We start from the raw sequence: 27,151 nt of genomic DNA, 5'->3' as shown, positions 1-27,151 counted from the left end.
CAGAGAGGTTTCAGGAAACAGGAGCTGAATCTGAGTCCGGGCCCTTTTGAGGCCTAGAAACGGGGACTTTTCAGTGAATTAACGTGCACACTGTGAAACGTGGCAACGTAGCTTTACATAGGCCTAATATTCGTTGTATTCACGAGAACTGGAAACTGACGTACTAGAGATGGACACAACTGTAATTGAGTCTTTAATTGATCAGAAGGGAATACATGCATATCGATCATGCACATATGACATAACATGGGGAACACGTAGGCACATATAACATGGCAAAATTTACTTTTCCACAAGGGTGGTAAAGCACCCGGGCCCGATGGGGTACCCATGGATTTTTATAAGCACGAAATAACATTATGGGCCCCAATCCTAACTCGTTACTTTAATGCTGCGGTGGAAGACAATCTACCACTGACATGGGGCTAATCAATTATTATACCCCTTTATAAAAAAGGATCCAGGTCAGAGGCAAGGAATTATCGTCCAATCTCTCTTTTGGACTCGACAGTTAAAATCCTCAGTCGAGTCCTATTAGTCAGATTGGAAGCCTGGGTCGAGGAGAATAACATTCTGTCCCCAGTGCAGTATGGGTTTCGTAGGGGATTAGGAACAATGGAGCAGTGCGTGAACCTGGAACTCATAGTCGGCAAGTATACCAAAGCCAAACCTGGTAATCTTTTTCTATGCTTTGCCGACTTGAGTTCCGCGTTCGATCTGGTGGAACACGCACTGCTCTGGCCCATACTATTAACAATAGGTGCCCCCATTGAAATTATCCATCTGTTAGCTCGCTTGTATAGTAATTTATCAAGCAAAGTAAGGTTCGGAACAGACGGAGAGTGTACCCCCTTCTTTGAAGTCAAGAGAGGCATCCGTCAAGGTTGCGTACTTGCCCCTTTACTATTTTCACTTTTTATTAATCATGTGGATACATTTTTAAAATTGATTAAATCTGATGCTCCAACTATAAATGGTAACCCCGTCCCTGTCCTCTTATACGCGGACGATGCGGTCCTCCTTTCTAGGACACATAATGGACTACAGCAATTAATTGACCAATTCCATATTTTTATTAAAAACAGGAACTTGAAAATTAACAAAGGAAAGACTGTTACCATGGTTTGTGGTAAGAACATTAGGAAAAACAAATCTTTTTTCCTAGAAGGAGAGAAACTAGAATCCGTTAATAGTTTTTGCTATTTAGGCATCACCTTTTCGGGTAATGGGAAATGGATTAATGAACAAAATAGTGTCCTTTTCAAAATGGCCCGGAATACAAATTGTATTTTTAGATTTGCTGCTAAATTAGGGGATCGCAGAATTCGTGAAATGCTAACCCTTTTCAATGCAAGATGCATCTCCTCAGCTATATACGGAGCTGGAATATGGGGGTATGATGTACAGTGTACCAATTCTATTCAGGTGAGGGAGAATGTGTTTTTAAAAAGATTAATCAGTGTTCCAGTTACGGCTTCAACGGAGCTAATACACAAGGAATTAGATATGTACTATATCAATGATCTAATTGCCCTTCGTCCTCTATCCTTGTGGCGCTCAATATGGGCAAAGGAGGAAACCAAGTTTACGCAGGACGTAATAACAGATTGTATCAAACTTGATCGCCGATCGAATATTCCTTGGCTGAAGCATATACATCATTGGTATAAAACTTTATACGGACTGGACATTTACAATGAACTAATAATGGACCCCATTTTATCAAAACGGGAGCTGAAGGTCTCGTTTATGAAATTTACAGAAGAGACCAGGATGAAAAAATATATTAAACAGGGTACATTCAATTTTTACCAACAATATAATATTAATGTAGGCTTCCAATCTTATTTCGTAACAGTTAGTATTCCCTCCCACCGATTTGTTTTAACCCGCCTCCGCCTAGGAATTGTGCATCATCTTGTGGCTTTTCCTGTGCCTAAAAAACCTGGAACCTGTGTATGCCCATGTGATGGCAAATCAAAACAGGGCACGTGTCACTTTATGTTGTCTTGTACTTTTTATACTTTCTTAAGGAAATTTTACTTGAAACCCATCTTTTTAAAATACAATACGCATCATCTACAAACAGCAATGACACTAGTGTTTAACCTAGAGTCCCCAGATGTATGCTTTTATGTGGCTACTTATATTTTAAAATGTATCTCTGCAAGAAAATCAATTACTATATGAATTCCCTTAGCTGCTAAATGTACTATGCACTTTAAATTCGATGCTGCTGAATTATGTACTTGTATTTTGCACATATATGTTTGTTGGACTAATTGCTGCTACTATTAAATTTTCCGTAGGGTTGGCCTACCATTTGTATTTTAACATTGTTTTTAGTTAATAGTTGGTCTAGGTGCTGCTATTTGCATATGCACTTTAGAATTGCCAATTTGCACATATACTAATTTACAGACAATATTTAGCACTTTAAATTGCATATTTGTACATAATTAAAGGTCGTAGGATTGTTAAAATCTTAAGTTAATATCTGAACGACCCAATGACTATGCTCTATTGATTTTGTTAAAATGTTCCTATCATGAGTGCTATTATGTAAGATTGTTTATTTTTGATTGCCTAATTTAGTATTGTGTTAAATTACTTTTAAATGTATGTTGCTATATGGTTGTATTTCTTTACAAACCGAATAAAGCATCTTTTGAATTTGAATTTGAATTTGACTTCGCTGGAATATTGCTGGGTGAAATAACAAGAAAGATGATGAGAAAGGGCTGAATCTTGTTTCTGGCCACCACATCTTGGCAATGCAATAAACCTTTGCTACTGACGATTCTTTCCATTTAGATGGGTTCACCTTCTTTTTTAGTGTAGCCTCACTCCCAAATGCTGGAAGAGCTAAAGGAGGTCTGATTACACTAATTTCCTTGAGGATTCCATTTAGCCCTCAGGTAGTATAAACGGGATTGAGCTGTCTATCAGCAGGTTCAATTGAATTTTAAGAACGCCTGACTCTGTTAACCGCTAATTTGTATAATTCTTTTGAGTGGGAGAAACCACTGAACATTTCTTGCACCTTAGAGGTTTTCTAGAGGCTTATGAGGTGTCCTCCAAGCTGTTTTATTTATGACGAAGAGAACTCTGAAACAGGAAAAAGTTTCCATTTTGAACACTCAGCTCAAGGCGAGGTTTTGGAGGATATTTTAGCCGCAAGGCATTTGCGTTGGCTTGAACAGGTTATTGAGGGGGTAAATATTCCGACATTTACAGGAAGAGGTAGTCATTTGATCATCGACTTCATTTTTGTATGGGTGCACTTGGTTTATCAAGAGAAACAGAAGGAGCAAGTGAAGTAACTTTAGTGACCACATTCTTCTAATGTTGGAGTTGGAATGGATGATGGTGGAGGGGGATACACAAGAGTTAGGACCTAAGAATACAGATATTATTGTCAAGGATCAGGCCAGAAGGGCTTACATGGTGCAGAGTGGTGCCGGAATCCTTTACTGAAGAGTTAGTTACAAATAATGCTCTTGATATTAAGATGTGTTTAGATGAGGATAAGTTTTAGAAGGAAGTCTTGTATGCATTTCAGAGGCTGTGTGAGCAGGTGGTAAAAGATGTCACGATCCTGAGTAGAGGAAACAATATGGGGGGGAGAAATGGTTTGACAGGAAATGTTCAAGGGCCCACAAAATCCTGTTGATAGCTCTAAAACAATGCCCAAAGGATAGGGGTAAGATCATGGCATGCAGAAAAGCATATAAAGTGCTGATGATGGAAAATAAAAAGGAAATTCACAAGCAGACATGGAATGATCTTTTACAGAGAAGTGTGTTAAAAAATAGTGCAAAGTTCTGGGAATTAGTGAATAGGCCAATGTTTGCGGGAGATAGGATGAAAGTCATGGAATACGCTATTTCTCCACAAGTTTGAAAGAGGCACTTCAGAGCATTTATGGTTTGGAAACATCAGAGGATCTGAACTCCAATCAGGTCACCCAAAGAGAACTCTTTACTTTAATTTTTGGGGAGGAGGAGGTTTATGTCCCTATTGAATCCATGTCTAGTGATAAAGCGCCAGGTCCAGGTGAGGTGTGGGAAGACTTGTGTAGGGCAGATCCTCTATTTTTGGCAAAAAATACTTTTGATGGTATTTAATGTTGCTTGTAATACAGGCCTACTATCAATTGGACTAGATCCATCATAGTTGTGATGTTTAATAAGGGGTCGAGAGTAGATCTACAATGTTATCGGCCAATATCATTAACTGATTCAACAGTGAGCAGAATAACGTCCTGGTAATACTCCAGGATGAATTTAGACCAGGTAAAGGGACTGATGATCAATATATAAACCTCCAGCTGAAAATTACTAAGTACACAGTGGCCAAAAGGAACAAACTCCACTCAGCATTTATGGTTTTTATGGCAGCTTTTGATAGAGTTAATAGATCCAAACTCTGGGTAACACTTATCAAGCTGGGCATAGATAAAAATATAGTACATTTCGAACATGAGCTTCACTTGGACGTACGTGCTCCAAATAAATATAACATAGACGGAAGACTCTCTGCCCCAGTGAAGGTGCAAAGAGAGGTGAGAAAGGGGTGCATTTTAGCTCCACTGCTACTTACTCTTTTCATTAACAACTTGGGCCCAACTGTTAGTGCAGCTTGTAAGGTCATCCCTTGGGCTGGTCCCCTTCTAATCCCCTCACTCTTTTATGCGTATGATGCTGTATTGAAAGCTAGGACATCAATTGGGTTCCAGTGTTTGCTGGGTGCATTTATTAACTTTATCGGGGATTTTGATCTCAATACAAATTACTCAAAGTCACATACAATGGTGGTGGGCTCAGGAAAGAAAGCCCAGATCAATTTTTCGGCGGCAACATTCAACTGACTAGGGTAGCAACCTTTCCTTATTTGGTGGGCCTTTTTGATAAAAAGCGGTCTTCGGTCCCCCAGACAAAAGCTGAGAATATTATATTATCCAGAGCTGTTGGGGCAACTTTTAATTTTGCAAAAAGGCTGGTGGTCAAGCCAGTGCAGGCATTGCTTAATGTATATCAAGCCAAATGCATCCCAATGGCGAAATATGGGTGTGATGTGTGGGGTTACGAGGACATAAGTGAGCTTCAAATAGTAGAACATAATTTCCTGAGAAGATTTATAGCTGTCCCGCATAGAGTCCCCGCATGCATGTTACACAAAGAGACAGGAATGTGCTATGTTTCTGACCCTTGGAACACCCAGAACTCTTTTAAAACCCAAACTTTATTGTTAAAGAAGATTTAAAGGGGATAAAAAAAACCTTCCTCAAGCATAACTTTGTGGAGAGATAAGCACTGGAAAGTGTCGACCCCTTGGTGCGGACTCATATGCTGGCAAGAACATGTACAACATTAGAGCCTTATCTGATGATGGTTTCTAACTTACACCATCAATTTTTACTGTTAAGATTCAGGATTAACCTTACACATCGGCTTTTGGCAGTTTCACAAAGCCATTTTAGAGTAGAGGAGATGGGTCCTAGCTCAAGTGACAATCTTTCTCCATAGGTTAGATTATATTTGATCTTCTTCTGTGGACATTGTTCCATTTTAAGACAGTGATATATTGCCCCCATGGTAAAAGGAAAAAGGTTTTACCAAGTGTAGCTGGCCCTAATGATCTGGAAATGCTTTTAAGCCCATTGGTATGTTATGGAGTAGCAAGTTTTCTCGCGGGTGCATTGAGAATTTCGAAAAAGTTAGAAGGCTGATTTTAAATGTTATATATTTATGGAAAAAAGTCCTGTGTCCTAGATGAAATGCGGTTATATTTCATACCGTTATTCGTTTTTTTTTTGTTCACTCTGATGAATTTCCTATGGATGGACCTTGTATGATGTTTTATGATGAATTTATGTATTTTGTAATGTCTAATGATTTTTTACTGTATGTTTCTATGTTGCTTTTATGGCTTTTACTAGCCGAATAAAGTATTTGTTGACTGACTCTCCCATTTTCTATTTTCTCAGGGCAGGTGGTAAATGGGACTGAGAGTGCTGTTATTGGGGGGGGGGGGGTTCCGTGCCTCTCAGAGGGCAGGTTCTGGATTGGCAGGGACAAATGTTCCATGCTCCCCCAGTGCTGTGGGAAAGGGCTGGTCTGCACTTGCATTAGACTCACAAAAGATACGTTCTCAAGAAGAAATGTTGTGACAATTTAACCAGGGTCTCTTCAGAAAAAGTAGGCTTTAAAGAATGTCCTATTACGTATGGTAATCTTCATTACTCTGGGTCCCGTAGTCCTCGACACCTTCATGGACAAATGAGATTTACTATATCTCCGACAGAAAAAAGAAAGAAGAAATGCTGGACCTACCCCCCCCCCTCCCGCCGGGAGTACATAAGGTTACAAGTCCCAGCATTCCCTCTGAAATACCAAGCCCAAGATGAAGGCCGGCACAAAGGGAGGGAGGGAGAGAAGCCATGAAGGTGTCAAGGATACGGGACCCGGAGTAATGAAGATTACCATACGTAATAGGACATTACCCCCAGGTCCCTCCGTCCTGGACACCTTCATGGACAAATGAGACATGCCAAAGCAGTAACCCGGCATTCACCCACAAGAAAAACCACAACAAACCACCAGGACAGCACAGAAACCCAGAGATTTCTTGAGAACACAGAAATCAAGGGTGAACACAACCCAACACCCCCAAAGCAAAACCGCCCTCCTCACCCAGCAAATTAGGAAGGCGATCATGCCGGATGAAAGTATTGGGAGAAGCCCAAGTGGCCGCCCTACAAATCTCAGAGAGAGGAACTCCCCGGACCTCAGCCCAAAATGCCACCACCCCTCTGGTAGAATGACCCTTAACACCCACCGGAGGAGGGGAACCAGAAAGAGAGTAGGCCAAAGAAATGACCTGCTTCAGCCAGCGACCAATCGAGACAGAGGAAGCCCTACGCCCACGGGAAGCAGCCCCAAAGAGACAAAAAGGGAATCAGAAACACGAAAGGCCGAAGTGCGCTCCAGATAAACACGCAAAGCCCGGCACACGTCCAGCAAGGACCAACAGGGACCACCCGGGGAATCCAAACCCGTGCCCAAAGCAGGTAAGACCAACACCTGGTACCGGTGAAATTGAGAAATGACTTTAGGAACGAAAGAAGAATCAAGGCGAAGAACCACCCCACCCTCCGAAAAGGACAAGAAAGGCTCACGCACCATCAAGGCCCCCAACTCACCAAGGCACCGAGCAGAGGTGATGGCCACCAGAAACACAACCATCAAGGTAACAAACTTTAAGTCAACATCCGACAAAGGTTCAAAAGGAGGACCAATCAAAGCCCGAAGGACCAAAGGCAAATCCCACAAGGGAAAAGAAGGCCTGGACACAGGACGAGAAAGGGAAAACCCATGCAGAAGACAAGAAACCAAGTCCTCACCATCCGACAGGGTACCCCACAGTAACGAAACGCCCTCACTGCCGCCCACTGAGCATGCAAAGTGGACACAGCCCAACCCTTCTCGAAACCTTCCCACAAAAACTGAAGCAAAGCCTGCAAGGAACAATGCAAAGGGGAAAGGCCCAACGCCGCACACCACCGACTGAAATTACCCCAATGACGATCATAAGACCGGAGAGTAGAAAGCCTACGGGAATCCTGAAGAGCCACAGCTAAATGCTCAGGGAAGCCACATCGCCGCCACCCCTGCCTCTCAACCTCCACACCGACAGGCGCAACCGGAGAAGAGAAAGGGACGGGGACGAACGCAGGGGAGACGGGGACAGGGGGAGAAACCAAGGGCCCTGGACCGCCAACAGACGAACCGTCGGAAACCAAGATCTCCGAGGCCAAAAGGGCAGGACCACAACCACCTCCCGAGAGTCCAGACACAGGCGGGACAGAAACCGAGGAATCAGCACCAGAGGAGGAAAGGCATAAAGCAGGCGAGATGGCCAAGGAACCGACAGGGCATCCAACCCCCAACAACCCTCCTGCCGAAACCGGGAGAGGCAGCTGAGCATTCTGCCGGGAGGCAAAGAGGTCTAGAAAGGGACTCCCAAACCTCACGCACACAAGCCGAAACGCAACCCGGGTGAGAGACAACTCCAACGATCCCGGAAAGCAATGACTCAGGGCATCCGTCACACAGTTGTCCACTCCCCGAATGTGAATCGCCGTCAGAGACAGAAGGTGACCCTCCGCCCAACAGAACAGGGGAACAACCACAGCGTTCAGAGAGGCCGAACAGACCCCCCCTTGATGGTTCAGATATGCCACAGTCACCATATTGTCGGAACGCACCAGAACGTTCCGACCGAGGAGCAGGCCACGAAACCCCATCACAGCCTGACAAACAGCTGTCAACTCCCTCCAGTTGGAGGAGCGGCGATAATCCAGGACGGACCAACGACCCTGAAGGGACCGAGACCCCAAGGTCGCCCCCCACCCCAGGGAGCTCACATCCGTAGTCAAGACCAGAGAAGGGGAAGGTTGCAATGGGTGACCCTGAGACAGATAAAACCGGGTCGACCACCAAAGAAGAGTCAGGAGGACCACAGGAGAAACAGGCAGAAGGAACTCCAAATTCCCGGACAACGGATTCCAGTGGGACAGAAGATAACCCCACAGGGGGTGCAGGTGGAACCGAGCCCAAGCCACCGTAAAGACTGTTGCCGCCATCAGACCCATAAGACGCAACCAGAGGCGCACAGGTAAACAACCCCCCGCTCGAAACAGCCGAGCCAGGGACACCATGGTCAGGATACGAGGGACAGGCAGGAACACACGGTTGAGGTTCGTATGAAACCGGGCCCCAATGAACACCAAGTCCTGAGACGGGGACACCTGACACTTCGGGAAGTTGATCAGAAACCTGTGCTGACACAACGCAGAGCGAACCACCTCCCTGGCCTCCAACAACAGGACCCGAGATGGAGCATGGATCAACCAGTCGTCGAGGTAGGGATACACCATCACCCCCTGAAGATGAAGCCAGGCAACCAAGGGAGCCACCACCTTCGTAAAGACCCTCGGGGCAGACCTCAGACCAAAGGGCAACACCTGGAACCGGAAGTGACACCCCTGCACACAAAACCGCAGGAAGCGACGGGACCGAGGATGCACCGGAACGTGGTAGTAAGCATCCTGAAGATCCAGGGTACACACGAAGTGACCCGGAAGGACAAAAAGAATCACCCTTTTGCAGAGTCTCCATGCGAAAGGGAATCCGAAGAACCCACGGTTCATCACCCTCAAATCCAGAACCAGGCGGAAACCCCCCGTAACTTTCGGCACAGAAAAATCAGGGAATAGAAGCCCAACCCCACCTCCGCAGGAGGGACCTCCTGAATGGCCCCCTTTAGAAGAAGAGCCTCCACCCCTTGAGAGAGATGAGCCCTCTTGGACCGGCAAGCAGGCCAGGGAGTTGGGCGGACACCGGAGTCCGGAGGGGGAAAAGAGAACTCCACCACATAACCCTCTCGCAGGACATCCAACACCCAAACGTCGGAACAGGACTGAACCCAGGCATCCAGGAAGAAGCGCAGTCACCCTCCTACCAACAACCCAGGAACCACAGCCAAAGAGTCAGGAACGAGGCTTAGCAGGAGGAGGGGACCTAGCCTTACGATCCTGACCCCGACCAGAAGCAAACCTCCCCTGGCCCTTCCTAAACTGCCTACGAGAGGAAGGACAAAAGAAAGGCTTAGGCTTAAAGGGAGCAGGATCAGCAGAAGAAGCCTTAAAAGAAGAAGAGTGCTTCTTTTCCTTAAACAGCTTATCCAACTTGTCTTCCAACTCCCCCCCAAACAGCATAGAACCCTGAAAGGGCAAACGCAAAGCACAAGCTTTCTGCGCAGAGTCAGTCTTCCAGTCCTTAAGCACAAGACTACGACGAGCCGCCACACAAGCACCCCTAGAGAGTGCACCAGCACGCACCACGTCAAAAAAAACATCAGAAAGAAGCTCCACCTGACGCCCAATGTGCCCAAGAAGACCGGAACAGTCCGTGGCATCATCCATCGACTGATAGAGGGACTTAATGTCGGACAGCAGAGACTGCGACACATAAGTCCCATACACACCGGCCCTCAAGGCCAGATGGGAGCCAGAATAAACCTTCCGGAGAGCAACGTCAGCCTTTTTATCCACAGGAACCCTCAGCACAGCGCCCTCCGACAAGGAAGTGCGACCCACCAAACTTGCCACAAAAGAGTCAATGGGGATCGAATCCAGGAGTTCAGTAGCCATAACCTGCAGGGGGTAAAGGCGGGTCATAAAGTGTGGAAGCAGAATACGATCCGGATCAGCCCAATCCCTCTTCAGAACATCCTTAATAAAGGGATGCACCGGGACATTCACCGTGGCAGAACTCTGAAACTGCCTCAGCAAAGAACCCCCAGAGGTAGAGCAGGCACATCAGTGAAACCCATGTTCTCCTTAACATGTTGCAAAATCTCCGGCAGGGTGTCCTTGTCAACATATTTCCCCTTAAGGGCCGAGTCCCCAGCCCATGCAGACTCATCACCAGAGGACCCAGACGAAACCGGAGCCTCCGCCGTCCCCTTGCTGCATGCCCTACCAGCACCCATCTTCGAATTGGTTTACCGAATCAAGTGCTTCAAGCGTGCATCATCACCCCCACCATGGTGTCTGGACCTGGCAGTAGAAGGAGAGCGAGAGGAACTGGACGAAGAGGAAGAAGACTTCTCCCTACGACGCCTCTTCTTCGAACATTTGCCCATCCTGAAAATGAACAGAAGACCAACAGCACGACAGAACAGCAAGCAATAAGGAAATAGCACCCAAAACCGCTATGCGGTACTCACCACTGCCCCGCGTTTGAAACTGCCAAAAAAACACCGGGACAGGAATGCCTGACTCCCCTGGGGACGGAAGCCAGGCAGCGGTAAACCGGAAGGCATCACATCCAGCCAGCCAATCCGGATCCGCACAGGAGGCCACGCCCCCAGTAAGCCCAGCAGACCAGGAGGGGCGGCCATCGGGCAAGCGCCGGGCCCACGCGGGCCAAACAACCCCGCGCGGCCATCCAGCACGAAAATCAGCCCGCCCCACTCCCCCCAAGCCCGGCATGGGGGGAGAGGCCAAAGATCCAGAAGAACAAATCCAAAAGGTAAGTCCAGCGCGGGAGCGTCTTCAAGCTCCTCGCGCTTCAACCCTTCCTGTCAGAATGACAGAAAAAAAGAACAGAGGGAATGCTGGGACTTGTACCCTTATGTACTCCTGGCGGGAGGGGTGTGGGGGTAGGTCCAGCATTCCTTCTTTCTTTTTTTCTGTCGGAGATATAGTAAATCTCATTTGTCCATGAAGGGGTCGAGGACGAGGGACCTGGGGGTAAAGACCTTTTCTTTAAGGACAAGAACCCTCACTCACCCGAAGGTGACATGCTCCATCATAGGCCTCCCTCCTCACACCGGGGCCACTGGGTCCCAGGTGTGGGCTACAACCCTCCACCAAAAGGTATTCAGTGGAGGGGAGCTGAGGTGTTTTCAATTGGGAGAACAACGAGATAAGTGAGTGAGGGGCAGAGTGCAAAAGAAATATATGAAATGTTTAAAACTGTCTCATGGGACCGAATAACTTTATTCAGTGGTGCTGTTGGACAGGGTTAAAAGCGAAGAGGACTAGGGGTTAAGAACAAATATACCCCAGCTAGAGGTCAACATGTATCTGCAAGTCAAGTCAAGTCAAGTCAAAATTTATATAGCGCACTACATAACCATTGGGTCTCAAGGCGCTTGAGGGAGGGGGGGAGGTTTACTTATCGAATATCCATGTTTTAAGTTGTTTTCTGAAGGCTAGGTGGTTTTGAGTAAGGCGGAGGTGGATGGGAAGGGAATTCCAGGTCTTAGCCGCTAAGTAGGAGAAGGATCTTCCTCCCATGGTGGCTTTGTGGATGCGCGGAACAGCGGCGAGGGCTTGGTTGGACGAACGCAGCTGGCGGGTGGGGGTGTAAAAGGAAAGGCGCGTGTTGAGACCATCCGGTCCAAGTTCGTATAGGGCTTTGTGTGCGTGGGTGAGGAGGCGGAACGTTATTCTCTTGTTGACGGGGAGCCAGTGAAGGTCTTTCAGGTGAGCGGAAATGTGGTCTGTGCGGGGGATGTCTAGTATGAGTCTGGCTGACGCATTTTGGATGCGTTGAAGTTTTTTCTGTAGTTTTGCGGTGGAACCAGCGTAAAGGGTGTTTCCGTAGTCCAGGCGGCTTGTAACCAGTGCGTGGGTGACTGTTTTTCTTGTTTCAGTGGGGATCCAGTGAAATGTTTTTTTGAGCATGCGTAGGATGTTGAAGCATGAAGATGAGACGGCGTTGACTTGTCTGGTCATCGAGAGTGTGGAGTCCAGGATGATGCCCAGGTTCCGTGCATGGTCCGTCGGTATGGGGGCTTTTCCTAGGGCCGTCGGCCACCAAGAGTCGTCCCAGGCGGAAGGGGATGAGCCTAAGATGAGGACTTCCGTTTTGTCCGAGTTCAGTTTCAGACGGCTGTGCTTCATCCACTCGGCTACTTCTTTCATCCCTTCGTGTAGGTTGGTTTTGGCGGTGGTTGGGTCTTTGGTGAGTGAGAGGATCAGCTGAGTGTCATCAGCGTAGGAGATGATGTTGAGGTTGTGTTGACGTGCGATGGTTGCGAGGGGGCTCATGTAGACGTTGAAGAGGGTGGGGCTGAGTGATGATCCTTGCGGGACGCCGCAGATGACTTCGGTGGCCTCTGACTTAAAAGGGGGGAGGCGGACTCTCTGAGTTCTTCCAGCGAGGAACGAAATGATCCAGTCCAGTGCTTTTCCTTGAATTCCGATGTTTCTGAGGCGTTGTATTAGGGTGCAATGGCAGACTGTGTCGAAGGCTGCGGAGAGGTCAAGGAGGATAAGGGCGACTGTGTCTCCGTTGTCTAGTAGTGTTCGAATGTCGTCTGTTGCTGCGATGAGGGCGGTTTCGGTGCTGTGTTTGGCTCGGAAGCCAGACTGTGAGGAGTCGAGTGATTTGTTAGTTTCGAGGAAGGTAGCGAGCTGATTGTTAATGGCTTTCTCAATGACTTTGGCAGGGAATGGGAGGAGCGAGATGGGGCGGTAGTTTTTGAGTTTGGTGGGGTCAGCTGTGGGTTTCTTCAGAAGGGCGCTGAGTTCGGCGTGTTTCCAGCTATCTGGGAATGTGGTGGAGTTAAGGGAGGAGTTGATGACATCTCGGAGATGGGGTGCGATAATGGAGTCTGCTTTATTGAAGATGTGATGGGGACATGGGTCTGTAGGGGATCCTGAGTGGATGGAGTTCATCAGGCGAATCGTCTCTTCTGTGGTGATTGGGTTCCATTCGAGAAGGATATTCGGGGGGATAACCGTTCGGAGGTGAGTGGGGTGGATTGGTTTACAGGTGTGTTGTCAAAGCTGTTATGGATGTCGGCGATTTTGTCGTGAAAGAATGAAGCAAGGGAGTCGCAGAGGACTTGTGAGGGGGTGATGTTGTTAGAGCTGGCGGTGGGGTTGGTGAATTCTTTGATGATGTTGAAAAGTTCCTTGCTGTTGTGGGCGTTGTTGTCTAGTCGGTCTTTGAGTGCTGTTTTCTTGGCTGTCCGGATTAATTGGTGGTGTTTGCGGGTGGCGTTTTTGAAGGCGGCTTGGGTGATAGTATTTGGGTCTGTTTTCCAAGTTTTCTCAAGGGAACGACAGAGCTTCTTGGATTTCTTAAGGTCATCGTTGAACCAGGGGGCGTTCTTGCTGCCTTGCTTGGTTTGATGTTTTTTCAAGGGTGCTAATTTGTCGGCGGTTTGGGTTAACCATTGTGTGAGGTTGATGGCGGCTTGGTTAGGGTTCACTGAATAGGCAGGGGTTTTTTGAAGAAGCGATGTTGAGATCTGGTCGATGGTGATTTTGTTCCAGTTTCTTCGCAGAGTTGGTTGAGGGTGGTTGTGGGTCGAGGTCTTATTGTAAATAAAGTGGATGCAGCTGTGGTCCGTCCAGTGGAGGGGTGTGGTATGAGTGAAGGAGATATGCTTGCTGGAAGTGAAGATAGGGTCGAGTGTGTGTCCTGCATAGTGTGTGGGGGTGTTAACAAGTTGTTTGAGTCCGAGATTGGCGAGATTGTCCAGAAGGGTGGTGGTGTTGCTGTCGTTGCTCTTTTCCAGATGGAAATTGAGGTCTCCCATTAGAATGTATTCTTCTGAAGGGAGGGCGAGTGGGGTGATGAAGTCAGTGATGTCTTCGCTGAATTTTGTACGGGGTCCTGGTGGCCTGTAGAGGAGGGTGCCCCTAAGTGTTGTCTTGGGGTCGGTGTGGATCTGGAAGTGGAGGTGTTCGGCGATAGCGAGGTTGTCATCTGAGCTCGTTGAGATGCGGATGGTGTTCTTGTGGACGATGGCGATGCCTCCTCCTGTTTGGATGGGGCGGTCCTTACGGATGATCTTGTAGCCGTCCGGGATGGCCATGGTGATGTCTGGAGCTGAAGAGGTATTCATCCAGGTTTCTGTTAGGAAGGCGATGTCCGGAGAAATGGTGTCGAGTAGATTCCAAAGGTCGATGGCGTGTTTGTGAACCGAGCGGGTGTTGAGAAGGATGCATTTTAGGTGGTTGGTGTTGGTTCTCTGTTTGGTGTCTGCCCTTACTCGACTACAGCCGGAGTTCATGGGCATTCCTCAGGACCAACAGACAAAGCAAGTCACTTTGCATAGAAAATCATAAAACACAACAGATGATTATACTGGCCGTCAATATTAAGAGCTGTTATATAAATCGGGTGATTAGTACATGTCTTCATCTGATAGTGGGATTAGATTTACCTCTCTTCAGCCATAAGGTACCCCACATCAGTCTTGGCTACCGTATTGCAGTGATTTGATTTGATTTGAAAGTAATTTGTATCGCGCAAACCAAAACCCTAAAGTGTCAGGGCGCCTAAAAATAAATCAGAAGATGGCAAATCAAACTACACATATGCGAGCGCAAAAAGACGAGTCTTCAGGGCCTTTCTAAAAAGCTGCAGGGTGGGGAGGGACCTCAATTCCATAGGAAGAACATTCCACCACTTGGGTGCCAGATTGGAAAAGGCTTTACCTCCCCATCTGGCTTTCCGGATACGCGGGACCGATAGGAGAGCCTTGTTAGAGGAACGGAAGTTCCTACAAGGATTATAACAAGACAGGATGGAACCGATTCCTATAAGGCTGTTTTTTGCTAGAGCCCTATAGATTAAACACGGGGTTTTAAACAGAATACGATCCTCCATGGGGAGCCAATGAAGCTGTTTCCTAGCCAGTGAGGCCGAGGTGCCCCGTGGTAGATCCAGAGCGAACCTAGCCGCTGCATTCTGGACCACCTGCAAGCGCTGCAGCAGGCTTTTGTTCAGCCCCGCATACAGCGCATTGCAGTAATCCAGGCGAGAACCCACTAAAGCCACTGCCAGTTGTTTCCTAGCCTGCTGCGAAAGGTAGTGCTTAATCCTCCTCAGTATGCGTAGAACGCCCCAGCAGGTAGCAATAGTCCTATTTACCTGTTGACACATACTGAGGGAAGGATCAATCATCACCCCAAGATTTCTAGCAGATGCCGCAGGAACGGGACATGCTCCAAGTGAATCCGGCCACCATTCCGCTGACCATACCTCCTCCTTGCATCCAAACACAGTGCGAGAGAACCTCGCTATAGTGGGGTCCTGGGCTGCACTTGTGCCCACAGCTCCTGACCCAAGCAAATGTAATATTCCGACCAGTAGAAATGCACGGCTCCTGACCCAAGCAAATGTAATATTCCCACCGGTAGAAGTGTGCTTGTTGTTCCTGCACCTTTTAAATCAAATACCAGCTCAAAGGGATACTGCTCAGCCCGACTCCTAATCGGCCCTAAAGCTATTGACAGAGGTTTTTTTTTTAAACTACTTTATTCCTCATGCTGTCCACTGATCATTGCACTGCTTTGATGACGCATTTCAAAAAGCCCTCACTGCGGATGACTAGGCCCCAGTTATCCTTCTGTAAACGCATAGGGCTTACAGCTATTTTAAAGCTTTGCAATTCTTACTCCAGTCGGGTAGTATTTCCACACCAATTCTCTGATGACAATTCTATTGTCATCCGAGTACCAAAGCGAAGTGCATCATTATTAAAAACAAAAATGACTGAACATTTTCAAGTTAATGAATCTCTGAAATCTGACTCCTGTAGGCCTCATTAGTGAGAATTCTATGCCTGTTCTTTTTTTTAATATTCTCAGCATGTTCTGTTTTGTGCTGCTGCGTCTGACAAAGCACCTTTATTCTATTGTCACATCTGGTAGAGTCTTTTCTCTTCCCTTGTGGGCTATGCGATGTGATTATTCTGACGATTTTCAAGCGTTTATTTGGCAATAGTTATTTTAAGAAGGCAGAGAGTATGATTACTCTTTTCTTTGCTTTAAATGCGACTCATCAAAGCAGAACCTACTTGGAAAAAACAGCTGCAAAATCGATTGCAGTGAGAGGGAATTTTCAGTATTGCAGCAACAAAGCATCGTATGCCATGATGGATAGCTTGTTTTGGGAAATGACTGCATTTAAGAGCAATTGGAAATAAAGTACGCAACAGATATTAGTCTATGAAACATTTGAGATAGAGAACAACTGAGGAAGCTTTAACTATCAGGTTTTTTAGACCGAAACAATATTAACTCAAATTGCTGAGCTTTTTTTTCGAAATATTTTCTAATTTACTTCAAAGTAATTCCACATCAAAATATGAAATGGGCTTTTGAGACTAATCGTTGCTCTTTTATGAAAGCACTTACCTATCGCTGTAATTTAGAAAAAAACAGAAAACACTACAGACCCATAATCACACATTGGACAAGGAAGACAGAATGCTATAACCAAAATCATAAATATCGTCCCCAACGATCTTCAACTTGAGAAGTAGAGCTACAATAGGAGCATTCCCTGAGTTATTCATCAGTGTAAAATAGGCATTATATCCCTGGCTTCATTCTGATTCGACCCACTTTGACTGTAGAGCGCCTACATACAAAGCCATGCTGCAAGGGTGCTTGCATTGTGGGGATGATTGTTTTTGTGCAGGAAGGAACACCTTCCTGCACAAAAACAATCGTCAGAGGTGTTTTCCTCTTTCTATGTGTGCTGCAGACTACAGAGCAAAAAACAAGGAGAAATAAAAGTATTTCTCCTCGTTGATCCTCCGCCTCCCTTAGGGAGCTGTAGGATTGTGGCGCATTCCCAGGTTTCAGAAAATTTGTAAATCTGGGAATGCCGCAGAATCCATGGATGTTGATAGGAACACCCACAGCAACATCCATGGAACGCACCGTTCATGCAAAGTTCTGTGAGAAAAGGGGCCATATTTACAAGGACACGAAAAGCAACGCAAGGTGGCTTTAAGTGTCCTTGTAAATGTGCAGCACCACACTGTGCCGCAGGGGCATTACAAAAAGTGATTCGCTGGCGGTGCGAGGGGCTTGTAAATATGCCTCTCTGATAGGAGCAGAGGTTCCAGCAACATAGTTACAAAGTAAAAACGTGATTATTTCATAATGTTATTTTGCGGTAAATTAATCAATTCAACAAATATGGCATATACAAAATTAATTTAAACAAATAAAAGCAGTAAAACTATTAAAACGTTGAGTCAATTCCATATACTCATGCACACAAATGTAGCAACCATAGTACTTGCTTTAAATTCATCCATTTTCCCTTCTCTTTCATGTTCTGTGCACAAAACTGCTCTATAATATCAGCCAAACTAAGGGCCGTATATCATGATGAGCATTTGTGGGCTGCACAGTGCTAAGCACCTGCTTCATACACCTTCAGGGCATAAAGTGAATCAATTTAACTTGATATGTGTCTGAGTTAGTTCCTTATTTTCAGATAGTACAGCTCAGAAACAGTGGGCAGAATTTACCTCTTTTTGTTTATGAGCGGTGCTTCCAGAATATAAAGCACGAATTCAGAGAAATATTGCGTTAAAAGATTTCATCTTATGATCTGAAGTCGTGTAAAAAGGGCTTCCGGATCTGCCCCACAAAAGCTCATCAAGATAGGGCCCCCGCTTTTTAATGAAACGCACGTGCTTCCTTTAATTGTTCTTACACAGAGCAGCCCTTTGTTCACAGAGCGCCCAGTGTGAAACCAATTTCCTCCCCTTCCCATTTGTCCTCTTTAGCTGTCTTTATATTTAAAGAAATGGGTGGTGTAGGTGGAAGTTGAGGGGGGCAGAAAAAAGAAGAGCCAAGTGAGGAAAAGCAGTTGCAGTGCAATGTTTAAATGCAGTTTTCTTGGAGCCAAGTCAGAAAAAGACTTCTGCGGGCATCTCTACTCCCCTCTAAGGTCTGCGCCTTATGGCCAGGCCCAGCTCGCAAAATACTAAAGCCGGCCATTTTCTTACACCTGTAGAATGCAACATAAGCAAGAGCCAAAAGGCTCTGGGCCTCATTTATGAAAAGTGTTGCATCGCTGCATGAAAACAGTGACGCAACATTTTCAGTGCACCCTCTGTAGGTGCAAAAGAGGTGCATTTCTGGGGTGTGTCTGAAAAGAAATGCAACTCCAGCAATGTGTCCTTTCACATGGGGCAAGCCCAATGTGAAAGGGCCTGCATCACTCCTTATGCCGGCTGTAAAGCAGGTACAAGGATTTTGCAGTGACGCCCTAGAAGTGGCACAGTGAGATCTCATGGATTTCACTGCACTACTACTATGAGCTTTTTTTGCAAGGGAATGCCCATCCTGCATACATTATATCTGACGCCGGTACAGTGGCGGCTCCTCAAGGGAGTGCTGCGGGGAAGTGAGGCGAGATGGGGGAGGGGCAGGGTGCGGGGTAGTAAACTTCGGCATACGGCCGAACCGAGTTAATTACATACATAAATAAATAAATTACATTGCGGGCACTGCAACCCAATCGGCAGTGCAGCGTGCACAATGTAATTCATTTTATTTATTTATTTATTTACTTAACTTGGTTTGGCCGTATGCTGGATTTTACTACTATTTTACTATTTTACTACCTAGTAATGCCACCAAATGGGGAGTATTATACACAATTTGAGAGGATTTGGCAACATGTGCATCCCATGTCCCTTTCTTTCTAAATCTAGTTCCAAGGCATTCAAAATAATTTTAAAAAGAGCAGATGATGGACGGAACACTGAGCAAATCAAACATTCTCCCCAGTCACAGATCTGGGTTGAATTCATACATTTTTTGTTTGCCATGTCATTCCAGTTTGAACACAGCCATGTGAAAATCAGTCTTGAGCCTGCTCCCCATGGGATAAGTTCAGCTCGAACTGCAAGGCCAGGTCGACTTTGGACCAGAAACAAGCATCCTGGGACCGGATTCGGGGTATAACCTCTCATCAGCTACGTTATCTTGAATCTGATGGTGCAGCGAGCTCGGGACCCAATCCCCCGAACCTAATTATATCATAGGGCTATATGAGGAACCCACAAACATGATCGTGAATTTACCTAAGTTAGGTTTAATGTCTATATTTATGGAGATCTTGTTTTATGTTCTTACTATAAAATCAACACAGTCAGCATACCACAAACAGGAAACCACATAGCCACTCTCTTGGGGAAAGTGTACCTCATTGGTTTAAATTCTCAATGTGGGTCTTTATTGAAAATGTTAAATGGGGGAAGTCTAGCATACAACCTGCCTCCTCGCCCACTTCATCTCAAATGGCTTGGTAGTCCTCAATATAGTCCCAAAATGAACACCTGCTGTTTTATCAGAACAGATAAGAAAAATCCCATTGACGACACTCTTTTTTCTGTCTTAACATCACCATCAGATGCATTTATGAGATGTGCAGAGTAGATTGGATCAGCTCTTAACCATCTGATTTAAATGATTTGGGAGAGGGTTGTATCACCTACTTTTCAAGTATATACTTAACCCTACAATGTGTTGGATTAATTGATGAAAAATCAAAGGACTCTACAGGAATTATTTTAACCGTTTCGAACAGTCCCAATAATCTTTCAATCATCATGTGCAAAGAAATAGAAAATGCTATCAGGAAGGTAGTTCCCCATATAGCCCCAAGCCAGACAAAATCCCGACAGATTTATACTTGTCAGAGATAAAAATATGATGACCCTACCTCACCTTGATATGTAACGCCATATTAAAAGGTACTACACTCTTGGGCTGGAGCAGAAAGATTCTCAATTTATAAAATGGGAAGTCCTTTAGAACCCATGAACCATAGGCTAATCAGCCTAATAGATACCACTCAAAAAATTTCCAGTAGGGTTATTCTACATCAGCTCCAACATTGGCTAGATCACCAAAAAATCTAATTCCCCTTTTAGTCTGGCTTTCGAACAAGTACATCAACCAAAGACCTAATGTTTAGGCTCCAGTTAATTTTGGAAGCCGGTAACAATTAATAAAGGAAGACTCTACGCTGTGTTTGTGGATCTGAGTGGTTTTTGATACTTCAAAGTAATTCCACATGAAAATATGAAATGGGCTTTTGAGACTAATCGTTGCTCTTTTATGAAAGCACTTACCTATCGCTGTCATTTAGAAAAAAACAGAAAACTCTACAGACCCATAATCACACATTTGACCAGGAAGACAGAATGCTATATCCAAAATCATAAATATCATCCCCACCGATCTTCAACTTGAGAAGTAGAGCTACAATAGGAGCATTCCCTGAGTAATTCATCAGTGTAAAATAGGCATTATATTCCTGGCTTCATTCTGATTCGACCCACTTTGACTGTAGAGCGCCTAAATACAAAGCCATGCTGCAAGGGTGCCTGCATTGTGAAGATGATTGTTTTTGTGCAGGAAGGGACACCTTCCAGCACAAAAATAATCATGAGAGGTGTATTCCTCTTTCTATGTGTGCTGCAGACTACAGAGCAAAAAACAAGGAGAAATAAAAGTATTTCTCCTCGTTGAGCCTCCTCCTTCCTTGGGGAGCCGTAGGATTGTGACGCATTCCCAGGTTTCAGAAAATTTGTAAATCTGGGAATGCTGCAGAATCCATGGGTGTTACTGGGAACACCCACAGCAACATCCATGGAACGCACCGTTGACGCAAAGTTCTGTGAGAAAAGGGGCCATATTTACAAGGACACGAAAAGCAACGCAGGGTGGCTTTAAGTGTCCTTGTAAATATGCAGCACCACACTGCGCCGCAGGGGCATCACAAAAAGTGATTCGCTGGTGGTGCGAGGGGCTTGTAAATATGACTCTCTGATAGGAGCAGAGGTTCCAGCAATATAGTTACAAAGTAAAAACGTGATTGTTTCATAATGTTATTTTGCGGTAAATTAATCAATTCACCAAATATGGCATATACTAAATTAATTTAAACAAATAAAAGCAGTACAACTATTAAACCGTTGAGTCAATTCCATATTCTCTTGCACACAAATGTATCAACCATAGTGTTGTAATTCTATCTAGGACCCTTATTCTATATTCCTGATTTATGCCCTTATGTGGTTATAATAAATAATATCCTTATAAAGACATAAGAATCATATCCATATTTAGTCGTAGCCCATGCAGTCCAAATTAAGCAAGGCTACTTCCCCAGGCTCCTAGAGAGTACAAGGAGTTCTTTAAACAAACCAAGCCTCCAGCAGCCCGGGAAATCCCCCTGCTCTTGTTTCGATTTGCACAAGAACTCCTAGAGTCAGAAAGAACTGTTAGTTCTTGGTGACGTCTTATGTCCAACCTTACGTCAAACCCGGCACCTTTCAGGTATAAATATACCAACGTTGCCTTAACCACTTGGCTGCTAAGGCTTTTCCCGTCCTGCGCTAACATTCTTAGAATACCATTATACATGACGAGTTGACCTTGTCATGAGCACAGCTCCAGTGTGCCTCATGACGAGTTCACCTTGTCATTAGCATGCAAGAGGTTAAGCAAACACACAGTGGTTTGGAGCAGAGCGGCTATCTACTTGCCCGAGAGCCCAGCTGATGCAAGAGCCCACGGACGCCGCCCCTCCCTTTTGACGCACTGAGAGAGGCGCTGTCTTTTCTCCGGCCGAGAAATCCGGCTCCGGTGTTTTCAGCCGCCCTTGCGGGTTGCTGGGATATCGAGTCCTGAGAGAGAGATACCAGACCTCCTGCTTTCTATTACCCAGGTACGGAGCTGACTAAACCCTTGAAGAGAATTCTTGACTCAGATCCTTGGCAAAACCAACTTAACTTAAACTGCTACTTACTTACTCCTTCCCACGTATTAGGCTTAGGTCAGGTACACCGGGGTAGGCGTATTTAGAAGCACCAGTTGAGTTTGTTAGTCAATGTATATATGTATGTATATATTTTATCCATTTTAAAGTATCATATGGCTAAGAAACCATATCAATGCTTTTACAGTATTATTTCATAATACTCCTTTTACTGTACGCACTTTACTTTATACTAAGTATTGCAATTGTGGCAATTCATTTCTCTTGCATGAGAAAGAAGACTGCTCAATAAATAACACCTTTTATTGAAAACGCCCGTCTCTCTATTCTCTGCACTCTGGTGAAACTAAGTACGGTCGATTGACTGAGTAAAATAGCTGTCTATTGTTTTCACACAACTCTAGAGATACACTCTTATTCTGAGGGAGCAAAGTTGTCATGTTTATGGTTGTCAGAAGCTAATCCCTTCTTGTCTATCCAGGGAAGTTAAACTCCTCCTTATTTATTCGAGAAAGTTTCTAGTGACCTCTGAGCTAGCTGGCAAAACTAATTAAGTCTAATATAGTCAGTAGAGACCTAGTCGACCTCAGTCCTACGTCTACACTGCTGTTTATATTATTCCAATGCGCAGAGCCTATTGGGAATATAGGAACTACACTACATGGCGCCCAACGTTTGGTAACGCGATAATCTAACGCAAGACACTAGAGTAACTCAGTCGTGCTTTTTCACACAGAACCCTTTTTCCCGTAAATACTCCAAAAGACGTCTGGAGTGGGTAAAAGGTTAAAATCTGCCTGGACTTAGTAGGAAGAGATTCCTATGTATAGTTTTTGGTTTAGTCAACGTTGAAGGATACAGTGTTCCAAAATATTGTGCACCTAATCTTTGTTTTCCTTGAAACTTGATCTGCAACCAAAAAAAAACTTTCGGTCAGTAAAATGCCTGACGGAGACGGAGAAAGAGATGCTACAGCGTCTCACCAGTAGTTGGATGACACAACTATCCAACAGAATGACCCAGATGCTATAATCATCCCGGCAAATATAAGAAGAACTATAACACTTAAACTTATAGACAATGGACTAACACCAAGAGGTGGTACAGTCATATACATGGTAGAGGCCCATGAATATCGGCAGACAGAGGTATTCTATTCATGCATAAACTTTCCAGCAGCAAACGCTGTAACACACAAATTCCACTATTACAAAATAGAGGAACCTCCGGATGAATACACTCCTTTCGAGGAGGTTGAAATTTCATTAAATTACCAAGAGCACCTGCTCTGGTTTAAAGGCGCCCTAAAACATCAAGATCACATCACCAGGCTCGGTCCACTAGGTAGACCAGGAGCAACATGGCCGGTTCTAGCCAGCTACACACCAAATCCTGACATTGGAAAAATGTCACGTGAAGAACTTTTAGTTAAAATAAAAGAATTAACACAGGCATATAGAGAATTAGTTCAATTGGCAATGGAGGATATAACATACTGCCAGAAATTGAAAGAAACAGATATAGCAGAACAACCATTTGAACTTGCCAGAATCACAGAAAAATCCTGAGAAGAACTAGGAAGAGATAGTTTGGGTGGGAAACCAGTAAGACCCCAACTAACTGAAAATCCTGAAAAAACTTTTATTAAAAATAATCTAAACACTCCAAAAAAGAGCTGGGATGGAAATAAACAATCCACTCCCAAAGAAAAACGTTTCCAGTCCAGAGGAAGGTCTCCTCAATGGAGAGAAAGATCTCCGGACCAAGGACACAAGTCTCCCCAGAGGGAGCCCTCTGAGAAAAGATACAACCTTAGAAATAGGGATAATCTAAAGAAACCTGATAGATATCAAGATATTGATACACGTCCCTCTTGATCTTTTCAGACTTCCTCACAGAAATCAGAAAGAAGAGGACGGTCAGAACACAAGGAAGAGCACGTCAAGTCCAAAGACAAGGAACCTGCTCATCAAAGTAAAAAATTACAATTTCCAAGAAAGAAGGTCGCCAGTATTAAAATAATTAAACATGCCGAGGATACTGAGGTCACAACTGAAAAACGGAGAGTGGGCCCAGACAATGCTAGACAGTGCAGCAGAAGTGACCATAGCTCGCAAGATCCTGATGAATCTTCTGGAGACAGTGGACACAAATGAATACATTCAGGTGGAAACTGCAGATACCAGAGTTAGCAAACCTCATAAAATATACGAAATAACACTGCGTATAGAGGGGGACAAGACCAGGAAAGTAAGGGGTCTCTTTTGGGATAACCTTTCGAAAGGCTATGACATCCTTTTAGCTGAGAAAGACTGGCCACCAAAGTTTGTCAGGGAGTGCCCTCATGGCGAAGAAATGATTATGCCTGCCTTCTCAAATCATAATTCAATGCATAAAAAATCCTTATATGCAAGAAAATGGGCAGTAGCCCAAGCTCCTTCATTATATAAAAATCATGTAGGATGGGATGAGGACTCTCCTCCTCACAAAATCCAGTTAAAATGTCAACCCACTGCACAAAGGCAGTACCCAATTAAACAAGAAGCTAAAAAACAAGTCAGGGAGATCTTAGATCAACTTGAATACCAGGGGGTGATTGAAACATGCACCGCACAAATGAACAATCCTTTATTTCCTGTCTCCGAACCAGACGATTCATATCGTCTAGTTTTGGACTACAGACACCTTAAAACATGTTGCAAAACATTTGCAGTACAAAACTCACACAGTGCAGCACTAATGAATAACATCGTGCGCAAAAAATACAAAACGACATTAGACATCTCTAATGGATTCTTTTGTCAAAACATTGCACCTGAGAGCAGGTATTTGACCGCGTTCTCAATAATGGGGTCGCAAAAACACTTCTGTAGACTCCCACAGGGATTCAAGAATAGCCCAGGATTATTCTCAGCAAGAGTAACAGAGTTACTACAAATATATGATGATGAAGCATTATCCTATGTCGACGACATCTATCTCACAGATGATGACCTGGATGCTCACTTTAAAAGAGTGAACACCACCATAATACTTGGGTTAGCAGCTGAGGGCTACAAATTCAACTTTAAAATGTCAAGAATTGCCCATCTAACTGTCCTATTTCTAGGATATGAATTATCAAGTGAAGGCAAAAGCCTAGCAGACAACTTCTTAGAGAAGTGCGCTGTACTCCAAGCACCTAAAACGCTGAAGAACTTACAATCAATACTTGGTTTCCTAAATTTCGGAAGAACATACATTCTAAATTATGCAGAGAGGGTTAAACCTCTCTATGGATTAATAAAACCTGATTTTAAACCAATAAATTGGACTCAGACACATACAGAAATTTTAAGATCATTGCAAACAGACATGTTAGCTAAAACAAAATTGCAAACACGAGAGAACGTACGCAACCTTGTAATCCGAGTCATCCCAGGAAGATGCGATTCACGTACCTGACCTCTAATGAGGGATAAACGGTACCAATAGCCTACAAATCACACTTGTACACACAAGCCGAAATAAAATTCAGTTCTACTGAAAAAATTCTAATAGCGGTTCAAACTGCTGTAGCAAAAGAAAGAGCCCAAGCCCAAGGCAGAAGAATAACTGTTTTAACAGCAGAATCAGCCCTTGAGGCATTAACAAGCCCACGCAATTTGACTGCTGTGGCATTAGATCCAAAATGGATACAATGGGAAAATTCTCTTGCTGCAGAAGACGTGAAATATTATTTTGACCCAAAAATGAAAAAACTAGAAAATCTAGAATATGAAGAAGAATATCCTCTGCCAATCGAAATTCTGCCTCTCGAACAATACACATGTGTAATCTACATGGACAGATTTGCACAACATTACGATGTAGAGAAAAAATCCTACAACGCAGCGTGCGTGATTGTTAAAGGTCGCTGGCGCTTGGGTAAATTCAGACCGTTAATTACCAAAACTGAATCACTCAGAAGCTGTTCAACTCAACGAGCTGAAATAAGATCTTTAAAGATGGCGCTTGAAAATGCCGATCGCGAATTCCCCACACTAATAGTGTGCGATTCGCATTACTGCGTCAAATCTTACAACAGTGACTTGCAGAACTGGGCTCAAAACGATTACAAAGATGACACAGGTGCCACAATAAAGCATAAAAAGCTTTGGGAACAGGTAGTTATTTAGCAGAAAGAACTACAAAGGACTCATGTGATGCATACACTGAGTCATCAACGTGATGGCGTTCACGTTGCAGGGAATTCATTGGCTCGCAGAGCCACAGCGGAAGCAGCTCAACCGGCTTTCGTAGCCACAAAAAAGCGCTCAGAAAAATACATAGACGGGGAAACAATGCTGGCGGTAAAAACGTCTTTGCAAGGCGACTGTGCAGCATTACCTGTGAACTATCCACTCAATTATACATACATAATTGATGCAAACTCCGTTCCTTTTGCTCGAATCACTGGAGTGGGGGATATAGTAATTCCAAACACGAAACGGAGAGTCTTCTTGATTCAAGAAGCACATATGGGAGAGGGTCTAAGGCACCAAGAGATCGTGAAATCTTTAAAGGAATTACAATCAGAATACTGGTGGCAGGGGATGAGCCTGCAAAACTACAAATTTGCAAAGGATTGTCCAGACTGCAATCGAGATCGCAGTCGTGAACCGGACCAGACTACTGCCAGTACACTTCTTTTAGAAAGCATAAGGCTATCTATACGCAAAATGTGTCCCATTAATGTTTAAGACTAGATTCACTTAAAATGTAGACCCCAGCACTCGGCTGACGCCAGAACTGTCATAAAAGATTTGCGAGTCTTTATCGGCATATACGCAATTGGCATGCTAATTTCTAACCAGGGTCCTGCGTTTAGCTCTAGGGCTTACAAGGAGGCCATGGCCAGCATGGGCATTGCATTGCGGTACTCTTGTCCATTCCATCCTGAGGGAAATGCGGTAGTGGAAAGAAAAAACAGGACATAAAGCAATCTATAACGGCGAGGGTATTAGGTTCATGTGCTGGGTGTGTCCAACATTTAACAA

This window comes from Lissotriton helveticus, chromosome 8 (assembly GCF_964261635.1).
Source record: "Lissotriton helveticus chromosome 8, aLisHel1.1, whole genome shotgun sequence".
NCBI lineage: Eukaryota > Metazoa > Chordata > Amphibia > Caudata > Salamandridae > Lissotriton > Lissotriton helveticus.
Note: the sequence above shows the minus strand (reverse complement) of the source record.